The sequence below is a fragment of the Alligator mississippiensis genome, chromosome 4 (assembly GCF_030867095.1).
Source record: "Alligator mississippiensis isolate rAllMis1 chromosome 4, rAllMis1, whole genome shotgun sequence".
In the NCBI taxonomy this organism is placed as follows: Eukaryota; Metazoa; Chordata; order Crocodylia; family Alligatoridae; genus Alligator; species Alligator mississippiensis.
The window spans coordinates 157,589,885-157,605,912 of NC_081827.1; the positions used below are offsets into that span (position 1 = coordinate 157,589,885).

At 42.8% G+C, this 16,028-nt stretch overlaps 1 protein-coding gene across 10 annotated transcripts in view; it reads left to right on the forward strand.

The window, feature by feature from the left end:
* TANC2 (tetratricopeptide repeat, ankyrin repeat and coiled-coil containing 2) overlaps positions 1-16,028 on the forward strand; it is an 806,911-nt gene that overhangs the window by 255,380 nt on the left and 535,503 nt on the right. The window contains exon 1 of one of the 10 annotated variants that reach the window (XM_059726846.1): positions 14,982-15,137. The exons of the other annotated variants lie outside the window; for them this stretch is intronic. The gene's annotated coding sequence lies outside the window, so the exon portion shown is untranslated. Of the gene's footprint in view, positions 1-14,981; positions 15,138-16,028 lie in introns of those variants that run through there. 10 annotated transcript variants of the gene reach the window in all.

Below are 16,028 nucleotides of genomic sequence, written 5' to 3' on the forward strand. Positions count from 1 at the left end.
TGATCAAAATACCTTGTATGAATGTATTGAAAATATACTTAAGTGATAGTTGAATACTATCTGTGATGAACTGTACTGAAGATGTTACATCAATGATTCTCAACCAGGGTGCCACCAGATCCTTAGAAGGTTGCTGTGAGGTATGAGGAGATAAGCTGATAAACTAAGTAGATAGATGCAGGCTCAGGCTTGCCCCTGGCTGAAGGATCCACCATCCAAACTGACCAGCCCCTCTGCAAGTGGGGTAAGCACTGTAATATATAACTTGTTTTTCGAAATTGGTGCCACTCAATTCGGAGAACTTATGGAAGGGTGCCTAAGGTCCAGTGAAGGGTGCATAAAATCTAAAAAAGGTTGAAAACCACTGTTAAACTTTGTTTAGACCTGATTGTTCCACATCACTTTAACATTACGTGTTAAGCAATCATTTAGTATATGTAGAAAAATGGATAAAAATTTGGCAGGAATTGAAATTGTGAAGTGTTATTTAAAGTGGATAGCAATGCAAAAAATGGTTAGTTTTGCTTTTTGTTGCTGCTTCTTTGTTCCTTGTGTTAAAATTTGTAATTCAGATGTAGTTGATAAACATAATTTGGGGCTAAAATTGTCTACTGAACTGTCTGAATCTCTAGGTTAGATAATGTACATGTAAGTATATGTTTAAATAAATATATTTTCACATTTAAATTTAAAATCTCTAAATATATCACTTACAGAGACAACACCTTAAGGGCCATCTAATCCAACCTCCTGCACAGATACAAGATTTGCTATTCCTAATCCATCCCAGTGACAACTGTCAGGGAATTTGGATGGTACTGTTCTAGTTCAAGGATGGACTCATTAAACCTTTGCAGGCTCATGTCCTTCTGGAGGTTGTTATAAGCCCGGGGCATATAATCATGCCCTCAAGTTTAGTTTTCCTAACCTGTGTACTAATGAGAGTTAGGTCTGCACAGTGCTTGTGTGGCAAGAATACCAGTATTGTGGTAGGTAGGAATATGGACCTGAAGCTGAAATTTTTACACAGTTGAACTCCCTTGTGGTTCTCCTGAGATTTTCACTGTGAAGCAACCTGATCCATCTAGCACAGCAATCACAAACATAGAATGATAAGAAAAACTAGGGCTGGAGGAGATGTTTGAAGAGACTTTAGGTGATCATCTAGTCCGGTCTCCTGCTCAAGGCAGGAACATTCCCAACTAATCCATTCCATGGACATTTCACAACCTCTCTAGGTAATCTCTTTAAATGCTTAACCATCTTCATAGTGAAGGTTCTTATTTATAGCCTAAATTTCCCTTGCTGGAAACCTTTGACCTAGATTTCCATTGCTTCTTGTCCTGTAGTCAGCAGCAACAGAGAATAGTTCATCTGTATTCTTTGCATTTCTACCCTTCAGGGCTAGGGACAGACATTACACACAAACTGGTTTAAGTGATCAGAAAGTGGTTTAAACCTGTAACAGAACAGATGTTCAGTGCACAGGTTGAAAATGGCTGAAATCTCTTTGAGATAAACATGGTTGAATGTAGTATTAGACCTAGTTGATTTGGCTCAAACCAGTTTATACAATGTCCCAGACCCCTTGCTGGTTTAAGATAAATCAGACTCCCCCAGCATCCTGGCATGCTCTCTGGGCTGGGAAGGGCTCTCTGCTCCACAGCAGGGCTGGCCCCTCCCCTCTGCTCCCTGGCTGCAGCTCCAGCAAGACTGTGGCCTGCTCCTCTCCTCCCTACTCCCTGCTAAGCAGGAATTCCCCCCTCCCCTCTGCCTTGCTGAGAGGTGTCTGTGTATTAGCTAGCAGACCACATGCTGGCTATAGTCATGCTGAATCAACAGGAAGCTGGTAATATCCCTGTTTTCTTAATGGGGTGATAAGCACTGAGTTAGGGGTGATAAACACTGTTATCGATTCCCTGCTAGGCTAATCAGGACATCCTGCTGGGGCCTGACCATGATACACTTCCCCACCCCCCCGCTTTCAGCGCCCCCTGGCTTGTAGCCTGAGCCACTGCAGGCATTTCTGTTCGGTTAAAAAACTGATTTAGCCTAGCCAGGTTAGACTAGCCTGCAAAGGTTGAATCAATTCAGGCTCAGGCTCTTTAATGTCTGTCCCTAGCCCAGGTATTTGAAGACTGTTATCAAATCTCCCCTCGATTTTCTTTTCTCCATTCTAAATAATCCCAGTTCTTCCAATCATTTCTCATGAATCATGTTTCTTAGACCAATGATTGTTTTTGTCATTCTCTGCTGACTGACCTCTTTCTAATTTGTCCCCATTTTCTTAGCATGCAAGGTCCAGAACTGAATGCGTTATTCCAGGTGATGTTTCACAAATGCCAAAGAGTGAAAAAATTGCTTCCTTTGATTTGCAAGTGATACTCCTATTAATATAGCCCAGTATGCTATTGGCTTTTTGTTCTTTTGGGGTTTTTTGTTGGTTTGTTTGTTTTTTAACAGCAATCCTAATCCTAATTGTCTGCTGTTGGCTCCTCATTCAGATTATTGTTTGCTATAACCCAAGGTCCTTTTCTGCAGTACTGCTGCCTAGTCAACTGTTCTATTTGGGAATGTGATTATTCCAACTTCAGTGAAGGATCTCATGCTTTTCCAGTTTATCAAGGTCATTCTGAATCCTGATCGTATCTTCCAAAGTATCTGTAACTGTACCCATCTTAGTGTTACCTGCAAATTTGCTAACCATACACACGATCTCATCCTCCAAATCAGGGGTGTCAAACTCACCCTGTGTCCCAGGTTGGTATCCTTTGAGGCTAGATCCAGCCTGGGGCACAAAGAAGCATTGGCAGTGGAGCATTTGGTGGTGGCTGAGGCAGCAGAGCGCAGAATGGCAACAGCAAAGTAGCACAAGGTGGCAATGGTAGTGGTGGCAGCAGTGGAACATCTGGTGATGGTAGTGGCAGGAGAGCATATGGCTGTGGCTCCAGCCACAGCAGGAGCTACTGGTATCATAGGGGTGGGCAAAACGCAGCCCGCAGGATGGATGCAACCCACCAGGCCATTCTGTCCGGCCCGCAGGGCCCCTAAATAATTTAGAAAATTAATATTTATCTTCCCCTGGCTGCCTGTCATGTGGCCCTCAATGGCTTGCCAAAACTCAGTAAGCGGACTTCCGCCTGAAATAATTGCCAACCGCTGCGCTGTCATGTGCCCTGTGTTGTGGCTGCAGTTCCAGCTCTGGCTCCAGCAGAATGGACACAGTGGGGGCTGGAGCTATTTCTGCGGCAGATGCTGCCATGGCTGAATGCTGTTTCTGCTGCATGCTCTGCTGCCTCCACTGCTACTGCCAAATGCTCTGCTACCTCTTCTGCCATCACTGCATGTCTGCTGTCTTTGTCATCACTGCTGCCTCTTACCCCTAATTTCCAGTGTCCTGCTGGTAGTCCAGTGAGCCAGATCCTGCCCACAGGCTGTATGCTTGGCACCCCTGCTCTGAATCATTAATGAAGATATTAAATAGTACTAGACCCAGGACAGGTCCCTGATGAACTCCACTTGATACCTCCTCCCAATGAAACATTGAGCCATTGATGATTACTCTTTGAGTACAAGTACCACCTCATGAACAGCAATTTTTATTTAACAAACACTTTTTGCACCACTATTAACTGCTTTGAAACTTTGTTACAAATGGCTTTCCTCATTTTCAAGGCTTCTCTTCATTTCAGGGCTGCTAATTGAAGCTTTGATGATCAGTTTGGGGGCTGGTAATACCATGCCAATGTGTACTTTAATAAACATTACTTAAGTTTGGGTAAGCCCATGCTCCTGGTAAATGCAGTCTTTTTTCAGCCCTAAAACTCTCTACTTACCTAGAGTACACTGCACTTCCATGAGGTAAAGTTCCTCAATTGGTATCCTGACACCCTTTTTCCATTGCTTCTAAAGTACTGCAGTGGATCAGTATGTTCTTCCTGCCTGCTACATCTTAATGTTAGGCTTTAACCTCTTCCCCCAGGACTGACTTCAGAGTGCTTTCCTGAGGTTTACACTCAGGTTTCTTCCTCTGTCTCCATAAATTTATTTGGTGTGATTAAACATATCCATTAGGGCTGTGCAAGTCTTCAGTAGCCAATTCGATTCAGAGGAGATTTGGCTCAGTTTGGTGGCTGAATATTTGAGAGACCCATTAAAAGGTCCGAATAGATTCAGAAGCTTCCAAACTGATTTGGAGAGATTCGGAGATTTGGCCATAGACTAAACAGGCAGTAGTCCTCGACCATGCTGGACACAGCTGCCTCCAGTTGGTAAGTCTGTTGTGGTGGGCGGAGGGGGGAGGGAAGGTGCATGGGGGGGGGGAGATCAATGCCCCCACAGCAAGGGAGGGATTGGGACTGGGGGTGGGACAAACTGCCCAGCTGGGGCGGGGGAGTGTGGGACTTGGAGAGGGGGGGCTTCTGCCACTGCGCACCGCCAGTCTGGGATCTGCTCTTCTGGTGGCTCCTCTGGCAGCTCTTGCCACTGGTCTGGGAGGATATTGGAGTAGGCGTGTGCCCCCGGATCTGTGTGGGGCGGGCTGGGCTGGGCTAAGCTCTGGGCGGCTAGCCCCAGCTGCCTGCCACCAAGCTGCACTCTGTGGGGCGGGTGGAGCCAGGGCTGTGCTCTGTGCGGCTAGCCCCAGCCACAACCCAGAGTGCAGTCCTGGCTCCACCTGCCCTGCCAAGTGCAGTGGAGCGGGGACTATGGGGGGGCTGCAGCCACCCTAAAATTCCCCATAGCCCCTGCCACTGGCCTGCCCTGATCCGGGTGCACGCACCCACCCCCATGTGCTGTCGCTGCTTGCCCAGCCAGGGCAAAGCTGTGGCTTGTCCAGGAGATGCAGGGAGGCTGGAGCGGCTTCTGCTGCTGCATGCCACTTGTCTGAGGCAGTGCAGTAGCACCGTTCCATGCCTCCCTGCCCCAGCTGGGCAAGCGGCGAGAGGGCATAGCCCCCACTCACAGCATCTTCCGCCTGGAGTGAGCTGCACTTACATCGCCACTCCCCCCTTCCCCTGGCTGGGCAAGCAGCAGCAGGACAGAGCCACTGCTTCCAGCATCTTCCACTGCCTGTCTGGAGCACACCCTGGTGCAGCCCACCCCGCGCAAATCCGGAAGCATGTGCCCACTCCCATGCCCTCCCAGACCGGTGGCAGGAGCCACCAGAACAGCAACTCCTGGACTGGTGGCACGTGGCGGCATGCAGTGGCAGGGGTCCCCCACCCCAAGTCCTGTACCCCTCCTACCCTGGCTGGGCAGCTTGTCCCAGCCCCAATCCCTGTCTCGCTGTGGGGGCGATAATCTGTTCCCCCCCATACCCCATTCCTCCCCCCTCCGCCCACCACAATAGACTTATCAGCTGAAGGCCGCTGTGTCCAGTGTGGTCAAGGACTGCTGCCTGCTTAACCTATAGCCAAATTTCTGGATCCGAATTGGCCGAATTGAATCAGGACAGTGATTCAAATCACCGAATCGAATCGCTGTCCCTCCAAATCAGCCGAATCCGAAGCAAATACCTGCTGCTTCGCACAGGCCTAATGCACATATTTCAGTCTGTACTGTTGCCCTCCTTCCCTTGGCTTTTAGTGATTTGTCTGGTGAGCTGGTACTCACAGGAGGGATATGTTTCCTGACGCTGAGATGAAGAGAGAAGTCCTAGATACAACCGAGCATAGCTGAAAGGAATTTTAAATACTTGATGCAACAGGCATTTCTGCAGAATTCCCTTGTAATCCATTCCGCATTCCAGCAGATGACTGAGACCATCATGTATTTCTTGGGGTTAGTTGCTTTTCCCCCTAAATCTTTTAATGGACTATATGTGTTCCCGGAAGGTTTGGGAGTGAAATAAGTCTTTGCATAAGTGGATTCTGTGGTTATAGCTTACTCAAAACAATTAGTTTGGATTGTAACATCATTCTAAAGAATCCCTTTGGGGAGGTTTGGGGGTGGAGGTGGGGAGAGAAAATCATATGTGGCCACATTGAGGCTTTACTGGCTATCTGAGTTACAGGAGAGGGTGATTTTCTGTTCTCCTTTTAGAAAGGGATAAAAATAAAAAAATAATCTACAGAATTCTTGGAGAAATATATTTATCTCATAAAGGTGTACCCGACAATTTTATTTTGCATTTTAATTCATTGTTGCTGTCTGTTAATTTATATATTAAGAGTATCAGTGTGTGTGTGTGTGTGTGTGTGTGTTTATTTATATGTTTATACTGACTTGTGAAAGAAAGCCAATGAGTTGCTATTTGACTGTTATTATCTTTAACGTTGAGTGTGTGTGTGTGTGTGTGTGTGTGTGCGCGCGCGCGCATCTGAAATAATACAAAAGGTTTCAGCTACCAGTATCATAGTTAACATTTTCCACTGAACTAACTAGCAGTAGTAGGCTGATATTAGTCTTTTGTATGGACCAGCTGCTAGCAGGGATAAGAGACACTGAAAGTGAGTTGCTGTACTGCAGAGGAATGTTAAGATTGGGGATTTTGGTTTTTGTTCCAGTATCTGAGAGGGGGTGTCCTTTAGAGGCTACTGGCTTTATTACCCTGTCACCAAACTCCCTCCATTTCTCCCCGCTCCTTTCTTATCTCTCCCTGTGCTCCTGCCCCCATTTCCTTCTTCCTGGCTCCTTTCCAGCATTTCCTTTAATCCTTTCTTTTACTTTTAACTTTGGAGTCCTGTAATAGACAATTTTGATATGGATTCAACAAATATTTCTTAGATCCCTCCTCACTCACCTTATATTATCCTAAAAAATTACAATTATATTAAATCAATACATTTGCTTAAGACTTGACAATTTTATCACCTTTGTCTCTTTAGTGGAGTCTAGATCTACTGCAAGGGATTTTTAGATAAAAATGTTGCTTCAGGTGCTTATTTTATTGCAAGAGGTAATGATTCTTAGGGTGATATTTTTTATTGGCCCAAATGCATTATTACTGGGATATAGACAAGCTTTCGCATGCAAGACATTCTTCATTAGGTCATTTATTGTATTTATTCTAATCCCAAACAAGGGTTTTTTCTCCCAAACATTGGCAAGGGTTGCGGGGGAGCCTCAGCTTGGATTTGGTACCAGCCCAAGTCAGGTGGTGGCTCGGCTCTGGCTTTGGCCCCAGGCTTGGGAACGAGGCCGGAGCTGAGCTGCGACCTGCCCTGGTACAGGATGGCTTATTTGGTAGGGAAGGGGGCTCACATTCAGAGGGAGCACAGGGAGACCATCAGTTGAGGTTGGGGCTAGGAAATGGGGGAGACTTACACATGTGGCTTGTTTGGGGAGACGATGCAGCCAGCCCCACCCCCTGCTATCTCCTCCACCCTTAAATTCTGTTGTAGCTTTGGTCTTTGCTGCCCCCATCTGGCGTAGCTGGGAGCTGCAGCTGCTTTTCCCTGGCTGGCTGGGACCACCACTGCTGCTGATTTGCCCTGGAGCAAGGGCAGAGCTGCAGTAGAAGATAAGTGTGGGTAGGGGGTGGGCAGCACAGGGGGACAAGAGGTAGGGAGCAAGCACAGGCATGGGGGGCATGGGCCAGGGGTAGGCTGCATGAGGGAGGAAGGGAGACGGTGTGCAGACAGCAGAGGGTAGTTACAGGCACAGGAGGGCACAAAGTGGGAAGCAGGCAGGAGGAGGGCAGGCACTGGGGAGCAAGTGGCAGGGAGGACAGGCAAGGTGTCAGGCACAGGTATGGGGATAGAGATGGCAGTAAAGCAAGTGGTGGCCATCCTGGCCATCACCCCTCACTGCTGCTCTCTTTGCTACAGCGGGGAGGAGGGGGAGGATTTAAGACAACCTTCTGCTAATTTGATTCTATACATGGAACATTAGAAATACATTTATAATGTTTCATGTATATACTTTAATTACTGAAGAGTTATTTTACATTCAAAGTCGTTTTGGATTCAGATAAATATGGTAATCAGGTTATTTTAATGAGCATTAAGTAGTGTTGATGGATGGAGGACTGTTTGAGCTCCTACACTGTGCACCTACACTGCTTTTATCATAAGCTGATGTTTCAGAGTATGCTGGTCCCCTCATTTGTAAGCTTGGTGATGCCTTTTTTTTAACTGAAGTCAGGGATTGGTGGCTTTTGAGAGGTTTAGGTTTTTCCAGGTTTAAATTATGTAGCGTCCCAGATGATTTTACAAAATTAATTTAGATAAAAGGCATATCACAAAGCCACAGTAAATTTAATATTCGCAAATGAAAGGAAGCAACTTGTAAGGACATGTCATCATCTTTCATTGCAACCCTTCAAATTCATCAGTTTTAATAACTTCTTGAGGCTGGACCCCAAGAAGCAGGTTGTACATAATCAAAACAGTGGCACTCAGGTCAACAGAATGTAAGGTACATTGTGTATGTTTCACATCCTTTGGCCTGATATGCCTTGTCATGCCCTCTATTCCTTTCTCAGAAAGACCTGTTAAAGATTAGAAACAACTGACTCGGATACAATCTATTTTTCATATGGTTGGAATGTGTACTGAATGCTTGTATTTTTAGAAGGCTTTATTCATTGCCCAGTCCTCCTAGCTTCCACCACTCCCACTTTATTCACATTATTCTGTATGTTTTATTAATAAGCTGGTATGTTTTGAGAGGAGCTATGTTTAGATAACTGTAAATACCAGAGAGTCAGAAGGGATTGGTTGGTGCCTCCTACCCCCTTACATATTTCTGTGCAGCTACTGAATGTTTCAAGGATGTTGTGAACTGTAATTTTTTGACACCATGTACAATTTTGGTTTGATTGTGTTGGTATATGCTGTAAGCAGTAGTTCTATAACTAAAAATTATTTCTGTTATAGCAACTTTAGCACTGAAGAAATTTTACTATGAGCTGCTCAGTTCACAAAAAGAAAAACTTTATCACTACTGGCAGAGTATTTTTCAAATCTAACTTACTGTATGTCTAAGTAGAACTTGTAAAAACAATGGTAAGTAGCACTTCCTGGTAAATTCCAACAACATATTTATAGAAGAAAAAAGTAAATGTATCAACTTTTACAATTAGTGTGTACTTAAAACATCCTCTCACCTAATATTTAGGAAGTTACTATTTAAGATCAAAACACCTTAAAATGTTAATTTCATAATATTTGTTTTGTATGTTCAGTTTCAGCCCTCTTTATAATGGGTGGGACTGGGCCAAGGCTACTTTTCCCCTGTGGGGCCAGGTGAAGCATCCTTCCCCCCCTTGTGGGGCTGGGTTTAGGCTGGATTGTCCCCTCTTTCCCTCCACATGGCTGGACAGCCATCATCTAGTCTGTGGTCAGACTAGGCACTGCCCTTCTAGCCCACGGGAGAGAAAAGGTTGAGCACCACTGCACTACTGACTTCAGCTGTCATGAGATAAGAATTTCTATGTATAGACTATTGGAGTTAATTGTACTGGGGATCAACAGCATATAATATTTCCTCAAGTATTCTGTTTTGGGCAAAGTTACATTTATGCTTTTGGTAATTTGAACACTTTTGGGTTTCTCCGTTAACTAAAAAATAAAATAGGGTACAGTCTGTCCTGAGCAGTACTGAAGACAAGAGGCAGTCTAGAGTCAAATGTATTTTTTTGCCTGTAGCTTAGGCTGTTGCTGGGGCCAAAACACTTCCCTGGCATAAGTTAGAGTAGCTCAGGGAACAGTCTTGTGAGCATTCTCCCTCACAGCCCGTTCCCAGCATGTCTAGTATGTCAGGAACTACAAAGAGGAAGAAGTATAGGGGCAGTTCTTCTAATCCAATGCTGCTGCTTTGTTGGAGGAATAATACCATAACTCAGGTGTGTCATGCTCCCTTGCCCCAGCCTAGGTAAGATGCAAATCATTGGGCTCCTTGTGGGATGGATATGGACTGCAGGGAGCCTTGCTGGCCACACACCTATCTTCAATGGTGGGATGAATGACAAGTGTTAACCGCTGTGGATTCCTGAGCTGCAGGGATTAACACATTTGCTGCTTGCCCCTCTGTCACTGACACATGCCCCAGCAGGACTCCAGACACCAGAATTCAGTGGTGGCCTCCACCCCTGCTTGCCCTTCCCTTGAATTTCCATCCTCTCCAGGAGCCCCACAAGTCATACCTTTGACATGCCTGCCCTAGCCTGTTACGATTTCTTTGTAGTCTTATGTGTTGCCTCTTGAAGGCTCAAGACAAGTGTAGTGGCTTCTTAATTTGGCAGGGGAAATGCCATGTATCTGCGTCCAAGAAGGCAGTTTTCCTGAACCACATCACGGGAGAGCTGCTCTTCTGGCGTGGTTCAGTAGCTGCCGAGGTGCAGCGGCTTTAAGCCCAGTTTATGGAAATGGAAGTCTCCTCCCTTGCTTGCTCCAAGGGCTTATGGCTAATGGCAAGCAAAACTCAGGGGCATCCGAACCCCAAGCCTCCAGGCTTGGGCCTGCAAGTAGGATGCCCACCAAAGGTTTTGGAAATATCTGAAGCACCAGGTGTGGGTGGAGGATGGTTGCCAGCAGTAGGGCCATTTATGGTTCTGGACACTTGGATTTGGAATTAGTTATGGCTAATTTGGCCGTGGATATAAATTAAATAATTTTAAAAAGTGTTGTTTTATACATTAGTACAATGCTTTACGTATTGGCATTATGGTGTGCAAGGGTGGGAAAGAGAGAAGCCTTCCAGACAGTTATCCAGTGTTCTACTGTGGAGGAGAGTGCAACAACCATTGCTCACTCACGATTTGAAAGTCAGTGCTAAGAGCCAATTATTCAAATTAATACTCTTTTATTTCAGGCCTTGATTATATTATCACAAGCGTTTCATATTATTATCAGATCATCTGTAAAAGTTAAAGCATAAATATGGAATACCCATTTTCTCTGTCATGTACCAAATGCAGTGTTTTCTGTTTGTATTTTGCTAACCAGCAATGATCGTTTCCAGCAATTTGGGTAGCTGAGGCTCTCTGATGTAACCATTAGTCCTACTCTTCCTTATCGACAGTTAAACTGGAATTTCTGCGTCAAATGACTCTGCCATGTTTTCATCCCTCACCAGACATAGACTTTTTAATTTACCAGCAAGTATTATACTTTTTATTGGTTTATATGTAAGCATTGTAACATTTTCACCACAGCTTTGGATGCTGCAGCATGGGTTTTGTTTCCAAAATGGTATTTTACTATAGTATCTCTACCACACGTGTGCTGGTGACATAATTGTAGCTAAGCATTCCTGTCTACATTTCTATGGATTAAACAAGCCTAAGGACTTGGATACACAACACATTTACTGTCATGTAATCAGCCTTTGCACTGGATCAAAAAAGGGCTACACAGATTACATAAACCCCAACGCTGGTGTAAATGTCTCAAATCAGTGTAAAAAATTAAAGTGTAAAAGAATTGTTCTAAAAATGAAGCATGTAAGTGACATTGAGTGTCTGTCTGCCTCCATGCACTTGTGAGATTAACTTTTGAATCCTTTAAGATTCCAGGAGCATAGATTGTAGGTTGGCATCATGTCTCATATTGTAGCTTGAAATACCAAGCTGTCATCTCCAACAGTGCTGTATAAGCCCTTGAAGACTGGTAAAAATTTGCCTACTTTCTTTCTTTACTTTTTTATTTGTGTGAATGAATACCAAAGGGTAGGTATGTGCAGTCATGTGGTGTAAAATGTGGCCAGCAATGAGTTTTCTTTGCCTTACTTGACCTGCCAGTATTCTGATTTGGCAACTACTGCATTCAAAAACTGGGAATCAATCAATTTACTTACTGTTAGTTTGCTAGTTATATTGGAGTAATTGTGAGCAATCTGTACATTATAGTAGCTAATTACATATGATTGTCAGTTTCATATGTCACAATGGTGTCCAATACACAGGGTTGATGCCTACTAGTGGAGTAAAATATTTTATAAATAGTAAAAAATAAATTAATAACTAAATATGAATAATATATATTTGGTAATTCTCCCATTTGATTGCCAGGTTCAGACCTTGTAGATCTAGGCACAGTTCCATAAATTGGACCTCTGTCAGTATTTGAGTAAATTGTTTTGCTTTTCATTTTGTATTTTTTGTTGGTTTTGAGAATTGGTAGTGATATGATTTTGTTTCTGCATTTACAGTTGGCCCAGCTTTCATTTTGGAGTGTATTTAGTGAATCTTCTACTCTCCAAATATCCTATTAAAAAAGAATCAATCTTCTCTCTTTATTTGAGCCTGTCGAATTCTGGCAGACAGTAGCTTACTACATTTTACTTTATTGTCATTCTCTCCACTTCGTAAAATATATATTATTATTGGCTATTTCTCCTTATACTATATTTTGGTAGTTTTAGCAGAAAAATCAATGGAAAGAATTTTGTTTCACTTTCCATGCCCAAATGTTGGTTTCCCAACATTTTTGGCGCTGAACTATAGTTTGCAATTCTACCCACAATGCAGTGTGGATGCATAAATGTCTATCTGGTTGCTGAGCGCAGGTACATGTAGAGCATGTGCAGAGCTATGCTTTGGCTGGGCAGATATGCATCTCCAAACCTGCATACCTGGGTGTAAGTTCCAAAACTGTAACCTTGCAAAGCCCAGGAGGGCCCTCTTGTGTGTTATCCAGTAGCTAAGAGGTTAGCCTGAAGACCCAGGTTCTAGACCTACTTTATCCAGATGGTTTTGGACTTTAATATCTTTGACTTCTTAGCATAGAACTCTAACTACCAGGGCACATGTCAAGCATCTCTAGTGGTTCCTTTGGAGGTGAATTAGTGCACCTCGCATTTAACAGTCATTGGATAAAATGGATAAAGAGCAATGGGGAATTTTCTACCCCCTGTGAACAGTGATCCAAGCTAAAACTGAGATCCTCCCTTCTAGAGTAGCATCCATCTCAGTAACACACACCCTCTAGTTTGTTTTTTTCCTCCTAGCCCCATGTATTTCCCTTTCTTGGTTGCCCAGAAGGACTGCTGGAGAGGGTACTTATATAATGCCTAACCTGTGGCCTGATGAACAGAAACTTGTACCTGGAAGCCTAAGTGATAGAGGTTCAAATCTTTTCTGTGTGAAGGGGAGGTAGAATCTGATCGACTGCTTCCTGTGGTAGTGATTTAACAAGTAAAATGTTGGATTGACACAGTGGTGCCCATCCTCTGGCTGTCATTATAGTCTATAAAGGTGCATACATACCCTGGCTTTGGTTATCTAGCCCATGGGACACCCCATATGTCTGGAGTTTTGGTAGGTAGGAAGGGTACAGGGCAGTGGCGTGACCATTAATTGCTGCAGGTTCCAGGCCTTTTAAACCACATTAAAAAACAATTTCCGTTGGTCTATCCCAGTGGTGCTCAACTCTGGGTGTACAGGCTGAATATCTGGTGCAGGTTCCTGTGTACCAAGATCTAGCACATGGGGCCAAGCTGGCATCATGGATTGCACCCACAGACCAACCCTATGCATTGACCTCACACTGGATCCTGCCTGCAGACCAATCTTACACCAGTCATCTGGCCTGTGGGGCTAGAAGTTGCAGTACCACTGGAGTAACACACAGGATGGCCCTCTTCCTTCTTTTCTTGTGTCTAGTTATGGGGTTTTGCCAGGTACAATAGGTCTGCATTCCTGGTAGGTGCTTGAAGTGTTACAGAATTCCGGGAGATGGAGTACTAATTTATAAGTTATTGGCAGGACACTGATTTATTTTTACCTTGTCACATTATTTAATTGTTTTGGGTGTTGAATTGTACTGTGCATAAATAATCACAAGTACCTAAGAGGAAAGATGATGAACATGTTCTTTGTGCACTGTTTTGCTCCCCCCTCTGCTTTTTCTCATTCTGATTTGTCTGCAATTTTAATTGTAAGCTATTTGGGATGGAGATCGTATCCATTTTTTTGAGGCATGTGACAGCTAGCAGTTTAATTTTCAGTACTATAAATGATAATAAATAATATTACTGCCTTATCCAGATTTTACATTATTCTGCCAAATTACTTTTAATTTGGGGGGGCAGGTCTGTAGAATATGTGTACCATTATATGTAGGTCCAGCAGGTGTCAGACTTTTCATCTTTTTGGCTGCAGTGTCATGCCAATTGCATGCAAGATGAATTGCGTTAGCCCTGTTGTAGCCTAATTTGAATATTCCTTAGTAAAATTATAAATTCTGCCTCATTTATTTTTTCTGTTTGGACTTAATTGTTGAAATGTAACAACTAGCTGGTGTAACTTCATTGTGTATGAGAGAGGTTAGTCACAAAATTCTTTTCAAAGGACTGTGAGTCATTTAGTCAGGCAGTCACTCAACTGACAATATTTATTCTTAATGATTTTCAGGTTATGTTTCTACTGTAATCTTCTTGAAAAGTGCAGAACACAATTAATTGTCCTTGTGTATTTCAAATGACCTTTCTTTGCAAAAGAAGAATGTGTATGGTAAATGGGTGGAGTTTAATTTGTCTAAAATATGCTGTTGTCTAATGCCACATTTATATTTTTTCTCACTAATTAGAATGTTTCCATATTGCAAACAGTGGTGGGTTCACCTCTAGGCAGATGGCTTACTCCATGGGAGACCTTAGAACATGCACTAGTACCAAATACAGTATTTAGTCCCTGATACAGAGTTTTACTTATACTGCATTTCTGATGTGTGATGTGTATGTATTTATTTTTCCTAAGAAAGTATAAAAATGATATATTTGATTTAGCAATTAAGGTAAGGGTGAAGTAAAGTGCACAGAAATAATGCTAATATGCACTGAAATTATTGTGCATGGTAATGTTTACTCTTTTGAACCACACTTTTTGAATTCTGAGGCCAACCCTCAAATGCAATTTACATTAAACTGTTTGAAATGATAGCTGTCTTGAATATTTTAAGAGGAGAATGCTGTGCAGTATTCTGAGTTTGCAATGGGTTAATGAAAAGTGAAAGTAGAGCACAGACCTGCTGCTGAGGAAACATTAAGTTGCTGTCTGCAGCTGGAGTGCTTTTACGTAGGCACCTGTGGGTTTCATTGCGTTCAGTGTACAGACTGCAGTATGAGGCTGGCGCTGACTGCTGACTCCAGTACACTCCTTCACTGCTATTCTGCTTGTTTCTCTACTGTCCAGGAGACAAAATGGTGCAGTGTGTTGTGGGTTAGAAAAGAATAACCTTCAACATGATCCAGAGGTGGGTTTGTATCCCTGAATGAAAGAGGAAATTATGCAGAAAGATTAAGGGATTGGGTAGAATTTAGGATGTGTTGTGCTTTTCTGTCTGTTTCAAAATGCAGTTATGGGCGGTTGGATAGGGATATTTAATATTACATGGATTTACATGGACTGCATGTAGAGGATTTAAAGAAATAATCAGACACGTGTGTGCATGTTTCTGTGTGTTGTGTTAAGAAATGTATAGCCTGTTTTGTAAAAACATTGATTTTCATTTTAATACTACAAAGAGAGCTGTCTTAATTTTTTTTATATCGTAAGGTAATAAAAGATGTGCATTTCCTTTTTTTTAATGTATAACAGATACTGCAAATCTCTCTCCCTCATAATCTCTATATCTATTTCCCCATTTCTTTGCCGCCTTTATTTTTCTTGTTTTTCTTTGTTTATTTTATAATACTACCGAACATTAGTAGAAAATTCTCAGCTGAGACATAGAAAATCAGGGGAATGAACGTGAGTTGACACTTCATCTTTTATTGATGACAGGAGAACACAGTTTAGTTCTTATTATAAATAAAAGGGCTTTGATTTTTAAAAGGAAAATATATATAAAAATCTGAGACATTGCACACAGTGAGGAAGAGGAATTAGGACAAGAGTCAAAGAAACCAAGGACACAGAAATGTGAAGGTTTTAATAAACTGTCTTTTGCACTTATGCACTCAAATCTTAGTTTTTAGTTTGTATAAAGTAGATAGTTAATCCAAATAATGTTAAAAACAAAACATCAATAAAAAGTATAGTTGCAATATATTATATCATTGAGGGAACTATTCTTACTTTATCACTGTCATATTTCTGGTAAGATTAATCTGTTTTGTTTTGTTTTATTTTAATAAACTTAGAT